The 12,805-nt window shown below is 37.0% G+C and overlaps 1 protein-coding gene across 4 annotated transcripts in view; it reads left to right on the forward strand.

The window, feature by feature from the left end:
* The window catches only part of LOC125649797 (high affinity cAMP-specific and IBMX-insensitive 3',5'-cyclic phosphodiesterase 8B-like), a 124,546-nt gene that overhangs the window by 25,324 nt on the left and 86,417 nt on the right, over positions 1-12,805 (forward strand). The gene's annotated exons all lie outside the window — the stretch shown is intronic.

Below are 12,805 nucleotides of genomic sequence, written 5' to 3' on the forward strand. Positions count from 1 at the left end.
GCTTTTACTTCCGGCAATGGTGACGTCTGGATCTGAGTGAAATATTCTCGAGAGGGACGTTTTTAAACAATGTATAATCAATCAATCAATAAATCCATTTCGACGGTCTTTTTAAAAATCATATTTAAGCAAATTTTGAAAATGAAAAGGTTGATTTAAGTAATGGATTAAACTCCCAGAATTATTTGTGAAGAAATGGAATATTGTAAGAATGGAATTGTATTCAGCCTTTGTAATCACAGTGTCGCTAACGATTTATCAGAGTATTCTGTTCAAAACAAAATTATATAGAAACGATTTATTTGGTGTTGCTGTATACGTTTCGGATAAATGCGATGATAGTAACTCAAATGCGAGAAACTATTCAACATAATTCGTGGCCATATTTATTAATGCTCTGATCTTGCTATTTCTAATCCTCAATAGTCTAGTACTATTAATACGTATTATGATTGAGACGATAATTTGATATTGATATTCTCTAGGAGTATGGGTGATAACGAGTCCTTGAAATCCCGATTCCGTGATTACTCTACTAGTTCATGCAGTTAGTGCACTCTCACACACACGCACGCGCACACACCATGATGGTGAATTTGGCTATTGAATAGAATCTCGGGAGGAAAACGATTCTTTTGTTTGCTGGTAACAAACCAATCAGATATTATGTGTACCTGTACAAGTAAACGCTTCTCTTAAAAAAAACTTAACTTGGCGACAGTGTATTCTATGAAACCACGAAGGACAAAAAAAATCATTTTATATGACTGTAGTGTCATATGTACACGAAGACTGGTATTGTTCTATCATCAGTATAAATTTACCTTAATACAATGTTACCTGGAAACTGAAACGCACGTGAAAACTTGAAAGAGTCATCATATTTTCCCTGATTTCTGCTGACTTCTGGAGATACTGGCAGATTATTGATTTTGAGATAAATTGTACGGATTTGTTTGACTGTAAGCACTACCTGTGAAGAGTTTCACCAAACTGTCAACTTGCTCATCTGTCTTCACGGAAACGCCAGTATTGATGACGTCAATGGCCTGCCATGCGGCTATACCAGCATCCCGGTAACAACCTGGTACCAGTCGTAAGGCCCATACTCACAGATCATACTGGAATTTACAAAATGAAGAAAATAGTAATTGCCATTGCTTATATGACACTCATAATGCATCGAGTGTAACATGCGCATTTGCCGTAATGGTTTTACGGAAAGCAAAACTGTTCATCTTAAAATGCTCGTCAAGAGGAAGCACTTTATTTGACTGATGTAACTACAGAGTATGAAGACAGCTTTGCTTTGCTAAGGCAGCCTATCGGTAAATCGATCCAAGAGGACTAATGCCGGCCATTATCAAATTTAGAGAGTTTACCAATAAATATTTATCAGCTGGGACTGTCATCGCAGAGTCATCTGAATTAAGTCTTCATATGCTGTAAAACGAGCACAAGGAAAACTAGCCTCCCTACCTTTTCCAAATCATCAATACAAAGAAGAGGTTGCTATACACATGTGTTATATGATGTTGTCATTGATTTGAAGTGTTTTATTCAGTGGACACAGTGGAAACGCGAGTATTAATTTGGCCATATTTCTCGGAAAGAACCACGCGCAAGTTATCCGGAGAGGATCACACAATTTGAATAATACCCTTTTCAATATCAGAAACGCCAGGAGCCTGCTATGCTGATCTGAAATGATTATTAAGCCCATTTACCCAGTACAGGAGCGTTCTGATGGCGATAACGTAGTGACCGTCATTTTATTCTTCTTTGAGGACAGTTTAAGACTTTCGGGATGGGATGCACACCTAGCATACATGTGAACCAAACTGGCGTCGTGTACTGTCGAGATTCAGATGACTCCAATTCACCCCGGGGGTCTTACAGCGCTACATATCATACTCATATCATAAAGACTGACAATACGGAGGTGACCTCGATTTCACGCCCAATATCGCCCGGAAAACACAAACGGAAAGACCAACGAGAGAAAGAATCGTCGTCTACATTCAACAATGAGGCAGAAACACAGACAACCAAGGTGCACATGAAGGTATCTGTAGTTAAACAGGATTTATGTACACTCAGCATGACAAGTTGTTGAATCTTGATAAATGCATTTGAGATTATCGTGGCCATGAAATATGTGGTAGGTAGATGGTTATTCGCCTAAGAATAGAATGAGGGGAAATGTCTTTGGAATTTTGCTGATAAATTGCAGGAATGTCTTCAAGATGACGGGTAACTTAATTTCTTCGTGATGCTTTGTATGTACTACTTTTCAAACGGAAGACCGGTCGCGGTGGCACCATGGTTCGCTACGTGACCACAAGGTCGTGGGTTAAAATCCTGCTCGCGCCATGACCGCCTCGCACCTAGGACGTATGAATAGGTAGTGACTGCTGTTTCACCAAACACTCAGCAGTTAAAAGTAAGAGTCCATTGCGGGTATTGTGGATAAAACCTTAATACTGGGGTCCTATGTCGCCGCAGGCGTAGGCTTGGTAAAGACCCGTAGATGTTACGGCTCTGAGCGCCATGCATAGGTCTCAAGAAAACGGTTTAAATGAGGAGGACGCATGTAGTAGAAAAACTCCATGTAATATGTTCAAAAACAATGAGCCAACCAATTTATTCAAATAGTATTGTTGATGATGCATCGTGTACGGCACTAGATATAATCCATACCATTACATTAGTACTGTTTATGTGCAGTCCATTATTTGTCAAATGACGCAGTGAGTGTCTACATCAATTGTCTGTTGTTTTGGAATTTAAAGTCGTCAAAAGTGTGTGAAATAACATGACATTTCTCCATAATGTTCCCCCCACTTCTTTCTCTTCTTGTGGTATTTAATATTACATATGCAATGCATTTCCTGTTCTTTGTGGGCATCACATTGGCAATAACGTATTTGTAATGTACGCCTCTAAAGTTCACTAGTGACGAGACAGATGTGTAAAAGAAGCATCATCCCATGCAGTTATAGCACTTTGTGAAAAATGTTACCTCACACGTGGAAGGAGAATCATTATTTTTAAAATTTTGCTCATGGAAATAATTTGCAAGTTATGATTTATTAACTAAATCAAAGTGGGAATTACAATGGGGTATTTCAGTTGTAAGTGACATTTCCTGAAGGATGACTAGAAACTTAAATATTTAAACATTGAGAATTCAATTGTTGACTCTTGATAATAACGAGCGACGCGACAAACTCGCTCCAATGATTACACATATGACTGAGTCACGTGATTTGCTCTTCATCAGCTGCAAACAAACTCCCCGTCGAGGCCTCATTACGTCACCTACGTATAGACCTCTCCTATCAATTGTAACCACTCGGCTATTTCCGTAACCACAAATGAATAATCTCTTTCAAGGCCAACTTTTTTTTTAAAATATCTGTTATACGGGAGCGGAAAAGGACGAGCGCGTGATCCGATTGCTCTCCTATGTGACGCAGTACAATATACAGATTTGTATATTGTGAGTCCACGATTATCACGCGGGCACACGCACACTAAAGTAGTTCGTAGTTAAAGCTTGAAGATATTGACATTAATAGAGGGCGAAGCCCTCTCACGACCCGAAGGGCTCTCCCTATAGGTAACACGTATATACGTGTTTAAAAGGAAAATATAGAAAAGTAATGAAAAATTAAACCATACCTATGGAACTTGAAAATTTTGGTCCCAATGGCGTCGATTCGAATACTATCGCGTGGACATGTATTTCTCCATTTTGAATCTCGTGTACCCAAGTTCACGTTATTCTGAGATGTTACATAAAATCCATAAAAGCATGTAAATCTTATTTTCTTAGTCATATATAATCACTCCTCGATAAAAACAAAAACAAAACAAAAAAACGCGAATTGTATCGTTACAACGTTTCATATGTTTGTGTATTTGCTAAATACCAACGCTGAATATGATGTCACAATGCACTGTTTACATGAGTTGCATAACGTTTCCCGCGTTCAATGAATAGGCGGATCAAAAATGTCTAAAGTTAGAATACTTTGATTGAGCTCTGTCCTCACACGTTATGTGCTAATATTTCGGGATATGTTTTGTCCTGTTATGGATGTAGATACTAATGCCAATATTTTTTGCTTCGCCCTAAAACACGGCCACGCCGTAAGACATATTAGCATTATTATAAAAGTATGGATTTTATTTTAAACATAAAATTATCAAAAGATCATCAAAAAGTAAAGAGACTCTGTTCAAATTATTAGTGTAAAGTAATGAACTTGATGTTTACGTTCTTGTTTTGAATTGTTTACGTTTAACGTTATGTTTTTTCGTCATTCTACAGTGACATCACACAGTATACGCGCCCTAAGAAATCGCTATCCCATAATGCCTAAGTGGAAGAGTTTGGTTTATGAGCAAACGAACTCTGGCGGAAGTTTGCAGCTGCAAACTTCCCGTCGAGGCCTCATTACGTCACATACGTATGTGAGCAAACGAAATCTGGCGGAAGATGAGTATTACCCGTAATACATCTGGAAAACTGTCGCCGTCCCTGCGGTATACTTAATTGACAATCCCGTAATTAAGATAATTAAATTGTTTAGAAAGTACCATAAACGTTTTAAAATTCTAGACAAGCTTTCTCATAGCTTCGCACGTTTTGTTTTTGCTTGGTTTGAAAGAGAGAGAAAACACATTGCAGCTAATATGACGTCATAATGTAACTGTTTACATCCACCGCGTTATATTTCCCGCGTTAAATGAAGAGGCGGATAAGATGTCTATAAGTTCGTGTTGCAAGATGTTGATGGGCTTCGCTGTCACACCGTACAGCATATTAACTATGATGACCCTACATTTTCTCACATTATCACCAGTGTGAGATCGACTTCACCCATGCGCGACAGCTATGTGAGATTTTTCTGTCTCACACTGCTGCGATGTCATTTGATTGTGACGTCATATATTTTCTATGATTTACGTTACACGGTGAATATTTACGTTACAAGGTGAAGTAAAAATATTTGCATTGTTATCTTTAAATTTTAATGTAGTATAGCTTTCTGGTGGACAACCTTGGGTTTTTTAGTTTACACTTATAGTGTAAACCATTTTCGGGTATGCTCTTTCTGCCGATCTAATTAGTTTTTGCATCGAAGTTCAAATGAGGATTTTGATAATTTAGAATTTTCTCAAAGCTCCTAAATTTATGCACTAAACTTTAGGTAAAATGTGAGAAAAATAATCCTTCATTTATTTACTCGTGTGGGATAAGGAAATTCCACCTCTGGAACAAGATTCGCTGTCTAGGATTCGTCAAAGCCTCGTCCTAGACTGCGAATCTTGTCCCCTCGGTGGAATTTCCCTATCCCACACTCGTACTAATGAAGGATTCTATTAATCTCGAAGGGTATGAAATCCACATATAAACACCAATTTGGCTCTACATGGCAAGTACACAAATATCAACAGTTATGTATGTTAGACTGCATATTTTTGTCACCAGTTTGATTTCTACTTTCGGATTTGCGTTTCCGGATGAGCTAGCTTCGAAAACAAGTCTACCTGTCTGGTATCCCCCGATGAAATTTCAGATAAGGGACAAATCTAGCCTGATGTATTGCGAATATCAATTAAGTCTTGCAGTCGTTGCTGTTAACCATATCTGTAGAACCGACCAACTGCAAAGCGGTCTTAGAGGAAACCCTGTGTCCGAATAAACGTAAAGATGAAGATAGTGATTGATCTCATAAATTCCATAAAGAATACAAAACTAAGAGTTGGGCAAACACGGACCACTGGACACACCAGAGATGCGTTCAGATGCCTAGGAGGAGTAAGCATACCCTGTTGACCGGTCACACCAGCCGTGAGTCCTCTGAAAAAGTGAAGATAACAGTGATCAATATCACAAATCCCATAAAGAATGCAAAATTAAAAGTAGGGCAATCACGGAGCCCCTGGACACACCAAAGGTGGGATCTGACCCGAGGGCCATAAACTGAGAGCTGACATAGACCAAATTTTGATTACTTATACCTGAAGATTCATCTAGCACTGATGGGTTTTTTTAAATTATGGTTTACATGTATAAAAAATCAAATATGTACAAACATATGCTGTAAATTTTGTATGTTATTGAAAATTACTTCAAAAGTTGTACATAATTCTATGGTGTTTTTTTTAAATCACGTTTGTGATTCAGAACGACTACAATCAGATATTGTTTATATTCTAAGGTAAAGCCGCATTTCATGCATATAGATCCACCTGCTGGCCTCCAGACTGAAAATATTTGTTATGAAATTCTAAATAAAAATGAGTTGGGTTTGAATGTTTTCATTTGAATTGTGATTTTAAAAGGTCGCGGAGGGCACGTACTGCCTAGCGTAAAAAATGTTACAAATTTCGTAATTAAGGGTTTGAATTCTTCGTAAAACATGTCAAAAGAAGATAAGATTTAATTGTGACGGACGAAAACAACTGACGTCATATTATGATATTAGTATCGGTTGTTTGACAAATAAAGGAGGTACATGTAGTCAATACCAGTGGTTGGAGCAGTAGCACAGCAACGCATGTTGTCTTGGAGAAAAATTTTCTGGAGCACGCAACATACTGGTCCACTTTTGAAATGATTTCATCTTTTTGGAAGAAAAGCAAATTCCTTAGAGGATCAAATACTTTCGCTGATTATGAACATATATTGTAATTTAACAATTGAATATGATTGGGCTACAGCCAAAGAATATACTAGTCACTGTCTTATTATATATTGATGCATGAATGGTAGTTCTACTTAATACTCTCCGACTTTGTTCCAGTCCGACTTATCTGACAGCGTTGATTATTAAAGCCAGTTAATTTACAGATGGTTTAAATTTATGATATTTTAGGTTTTGAAAATATCTATGCACCAAAATTCAAACCTACATACGACCTACACCGTGATTACAAATGGACAAACCCTGCAAGCTTCATCCATTAAACACAGCGTGCAAGTTCAATTACTGAATTTATAGCAAATACATACTATGGGTTAATCATTTTTTGTGAAATGCCTATTTTCGTTGTGTTTTTGGTTGTGTTAGAATACGAAATTAAGAATTTAAAAACTTATTTAACGTAATCGGAGACCCGGAGGCCTGTTTTTAGTCTGCCCAGCTGTTTGTCCACAAAAACTTTAACCTTGACCATAACGTTTGAACAGATAGTGATAGAGCTTTTATATTTCACATATGTATTCCTTTTGACAAGACCATTCTAGAATTAGGTGCAATATTTTACCACATGACCTTGGACTTTGTCCTATTTTTGAAAATCTTTAACCCAGGACGTCAATTTTGAATGGTTAATGATGGGGCCCTCATATTTCACATGTGTATTCCTTGTGACAATTCCTTTTAGGGTACCAGAATTACTTCGCTGTCATACGAGGGTATTAGTGTTTCACAAACACATCTTCTGGCTCTTTAAGATTGACGTAGAGCATTGTAATCAAAATTGGATGTTCGATCTGCTCGCAAACTCGCTTCTTGATCATCTAACGACTTCGCTTTGAGGATCCCTCATGTGATAGCTACATGTAACCATAGACGGCTATTTTTCGCTGTGTTCGTAGCTTATTGTGGATCGACTTAAAATGTTGACGGAAAATCCCTTTTATCAATTATCAGCACTGTCACAACACATTTTGATCCTGATATATTTGTTTTCGTAGTATGAAAAATTGTGTACTTTCTTAATTCCTAAAACCTTACTTTTGCAACACCACGGAGTGTTATATTTTCGAAGAAGGAAAAGCTTGAAACAGTTAAGATATCTGCGAAATCGATTTGATTAGCTGACAAAAAGGTCGTTCTGTCATGACCCTGAATAGATAAGTACTTGAGCGGATCAAAGAATCTAATTTTATTTCCACGAAATTATATATCATCCACGAAATCTTATGCCGACGAAAGTTGATGAATGATTGTATACTGTGTGGGATCAGTGAAATATACAGTTCATGTATAATGCATGCAATGAAAGTTGGTCATTTTTAAACTGAGTGTTTTTTTGTTTGTTTTTTTTATATTTTTTTTTTTGTCGCTACGTTTTTACTTTAATAATATTTTGCAAAATAGGTCTGTAATGTGATCATTTATGTATTTTAATGTCAAAAAGATAAAATCCTCTAATTTGTGATATCGGAATCATGATATGTGAGGATCCGGGTTAGAATAGGTCCTCAGTAACCCTTGCTTGTCGTAAGAGGCGACTAAATGGGGCGGTCCTTCGGATGAGACCGGAAAAACCGAAACCCCGTGTCACAGCAGGTGTGGCCTGCTCAATGACCGTAAGCGCCGAGCATAGGTCTAAATTTTGCAGCTCTTCACCGGCAGTGGTGACGTCTCTATATGAGTGTAATATTCTCGAGAGGGACGTTAAACAATATTCAATCAATCATATTGTTACGTCACACTTATGATCTCTAGGATTTTGTCATAATGAATTAATCATCTGGTGACATGCTTGAGAAATAATTATATGCTGTAGAAAAAGAAATCCAAGATATTGAAAAATTAAGAAGAATATGTCAAATGCTGCTTGATGGAAATGTTTGAAGTGTTTATTAAATATTTAGCATCTTTGTGAAAAATGATATGTATTGAGGGTAAAGTGGGAACCTGTTGAAATAACAGCATAAGCAAGTTTGAGATCTACATGTACCGAGGTATCTGAATGTTAAGCACGGTATTATGAGGAGAGTTGAAACATCAGAACACGTGTTGCGGTGAATGTTTTTTGTTTGTTTTGCTGTTTCCGCCACATTCAACCATTTTTCAGTTATCTGGTGGTGCCCAGTTTTTATTGGTGGAACACGTGTTGCAGTGAATGTTTTTTGTTTGTTTTGCTGTTTCCGCCACATTCAACCATTTTTCAGTTATCTGGTCGTGCCCAGTTTTTATTGGTGGAAGAGATACAATGTACCTGGTCTCCACCGACCTTCCGAAAGTAAACTGGGAAGCTTTGTCACTTACTGGCGCAAGCGGTATTCGAACCCGCGCCGACCTGAGATTCAAAGTAGAAATTTGAAACATATTTTGAGACAATTATTTGATCTTGATGGGATTTGTGATAAATCTAAGATCTATAGAAAATGTGACAAATTAAAACCTATACATGTTCTTGTTTGATGTGACTGAAATCATTACGTGAGGAAATATTTGATGCGACTGAAATATTTTTATGAGGAATTATTGCAGTTTTGGTTTAAGATAATGGGAGAAATTTTGATACACACATGTTGATAAGTACCATGTGCTTGTGTTGTTTTTTAATTTTATTTACTTATCACAAACAATCACTACAGTGCATGGTAGTAAATCCATGTATGTTATTCTCTTTTGATATGTCAATTTTTTGAAGTTGTTTTACCATTCGTGTTTTTATGAAACTCGTACACGATTGAAGTATGATGTGTGTGAATAATAACTGTGTTTTGTGTGACATGTGAACTCAAGTATAGAAACGGTTTTTTGTTGTTGAATTTTAGAGTATATGCTTTTGGATGTTGTTGTTATATCCCCTTGCACTAGTAACATCAACTGTACAACTTTCATGTCCACTAATGAGTTATTTCAGCAGCATTCACTATTAAAGTTATCAATTTTGCACTTGTATCATGAACGTGTTTTTAATAACTTCCTAAATTTTGATTTCATTTGTACATATATTTTTCTGGCTTGTTTGGATTCACATTCTCTCCGACCTGATTTTAAATTGAAATCAACCTCATTATGATCACAAAAAATGACCCTTACTTTCATGGTTTGATTGCTACCGGTAATTATGCACTAAACTCTGCAGTACAAGTCTTATATACATCTAAATGATAAGTGGAAAGGGGTGGAAAGTGTTTCATAGCCCTTTGTGTGTTTCATTGTGTTTGTTTGTGTGTGTGTGTGTATGTTGACATGAATATATGTGACACTTGCTACTTGGTATATGTAATTAATATGTGTATTTTTCTTATTTGTTTGTTTGTTTAGTTGTTTGTTCTTTTCTCTCTTGCTTGGCAAAGGTATCAAACTATAGATTGGTTTCATTTTAGTTGTATTCCAAAACTGTTTCATGCACTATTAAACTAAAAGACAGTAGTAAGTTATTTATTAGATATGTAGTTGTTGTGAATGATAGGCTTGACTGTAGTCGGCGTCCGTCATGCGTTCACAACTGAACACTTTTAATTACCGATAACTGCCATTACCTTTCTTTTAAAATTTTCAAACACGGCCAAAACTTCACCAATTCTCAAAAATCTTCTTCTCTACAACCTCACATTTGTAAGAAAAATTATTTGCATAGTCATGTAGAACGGGAAGACCTTTACCAAAATTGTAAATTTCATGATCCCCGGATTGTGACTCCAGGACGGGGCCAAACTGGGTATACATGTATAGTGTTAATGTGTACAACATTTCAATCAGACTAAATATATATCTAAACAGTCCTGTACAAAAATTGTAAAATTTCATGATCCCAGGAGCAGGGTTTAGGTTTCTGGGTAGGGCCAAAATTATGATGATGACTATATTGTGTTTATCAACGTCATAATATAGTTTATATTTAACATGGTTAACAGTTTCAAGACATTCTTTCACATCCATATCTGTTATTTCCTTTCAGAAAATATATTATGTAGCTGTGTAAAAGTAAGGAATGATGCATAAACTTCTTTTCCTGTTGTTCTTCCTCTTTAACACTACAAACATAATTTATATTGAGCTTAGCGCTTTGCAGTACTTTTAGTACTTTGATTTTTTTTTTTCGAAACCACTGCTTTAGTTCATTGTTTGATACTGATATACAGTACATGCATAATGGATGTGATGAAAGGTGTGGTTTTTTTCTTAAGAAAATTTCTAGTGATCGATCCGTTCATATTTCATGTAACGAAGATCTCGCCGTCATCATCTCAGGGGACCACTCCGACTTGCATGTTGGTATCGGGGGCGACCATTGTCACTTCAGAATCTGCCATGCCGCTATTGACTAATGTAGAAAGCTGAACGCGTCTACGAGACAACCTAGCACCTGGTCTGAAAAGTGTGAATTGTTTCCCGTCACTATGGTGAACAAGTGATTAATAGATAGACGCGGCACGAGCCGGGTAATGGCTCCAAACATCGTGTGAGAGTCTGCAAATGAAATTCGCTGACCACCTGTCGTTTGTAATCTTCTGATATTTGTACTATCAATTAAGAAAAGATGTTTGTTTTACCATTTTATACGCTAGAACTATGTCTGGGGTGGTTTGTTCTTTTGAGTAAATTAACCCTGGTTATATTGTCCCCGTTATCCTAACAACATCGTGCAGATTAGCTTTCTGCTATATACGCTTTAATGGCTATAATTTTTAAAAAGTCTAGTTATTGATATTGATGTTTTAATAGCTGATGTACCACATGACGCCATTTTGTATACGGGTCATAGGGTAATGATGTCAGAAGTTTTATCTACAATGTGTAATTGATTGATTGATTGATTTTTTTCCGCCACACTCAACGATTTTTCAGTTATATGGTGGCACCCAATTTTTATTGGTGGAAGAGACCACCGACCTTCCGAAAGTAAACTGGGAAACTTTCTCACTTACCGGCGCGAGCGGGATTCGAATTCGCGCCGACAGAGGTGAGATGCCGTGTGATTTTGAGCGCGATGCTCTAACCACTCGGCCACGGAGGCCCCCTGTACAATGTATAAATATCCATTATACATGTATTGCTTTTCATTGTCAGATTGAGGACATCTAGATTAGGTCACAATATTTAAAAATACTCCAATCTTATACATTGACCTTTATTTCAGGTAAAGATTTACAATTGATTTCAGTGGATTGTGAATCGTTTTGATCTTCTTCATGTCATTTGCTATTGTGACGTATTAGAGAAATGCAAAATCCTCCCTACGATGTTTGCAACCTTACGTATTACTGCAGTGTATACATGCAACCATAGGCAGCAGACGCTCTCAAAACACTTGATTTACGTAAAATGCATGGAGGGTCAATCCTCCTTATTTTAAACTATATCCGATATGTCTTTTAAAATAAAAAGTATAAGCACAATATTTTGAAAATATAGTTACACTCGACGACAATAACTTTACCATTCTAAATCCCAAACCTTTTTACCATTATTTACAATTTTGGAATACTATTTGATACTATACATGTTGTTTAAATCGCTATTCCGGTTATGGTAGTTCAGCAGTTAGAGCATGCGCTTTGAGATCGGGAGTAATGCTCTTTAGCCAAACTCTCGGCATTTAGAGGATCGCGAGTCTTGTGGAAGAGACCTTAAAAACTGAGTTCCGCTTCATTGTAGGCACAATAAAGAACCCTCACTTCTTCGATCTTAAACGCCATGCACTTCGCCCACTATTGTCGACGTGTCGAAATAAGTGAAATTTTCTCGAAGGGACGTAAAAGAAACAAAACTACAACTATAGAAATATTCAAAATTGCAGGTATTTTAGTACCCTTTAAGATTATAGTTCAATCGTTATATAGCGCTCGCTCTGTGGTTGAAAGGTTCACAAATCGCGCCAAAGCTAGGAGTTAAAAAGGGGTAGGAACTGTTTCTGGACCAGAGCGCGTACCATTATTCAAAATTGGTAACACTCCACCTGTAGCTGGTGACATCTCGAGATGAGTGAAGATTTCCATGGGTACGCAAATCTCCGAAAAGCCAATCATCCAACGTTTGTCTAATAGCGACTATCTATCCTTGTCACGTCTTTCTAATCAATGGATTATTACTGTGAT

The sequence above is a fragment of the Ostrea edulis genome, chromosome 5 (genome assembly GCF_947568905.1).
Source record: "Ostrea edulis chromosome 5, xbOstEdul1.1, whole genome shotgun sequence".
Taxonomy (NCBI): Eukaryota; Metazoa; Mollusca; class Bivalvia; order Ostreida; family Ostreidae; genus Ostrea; species Ostrea edulis.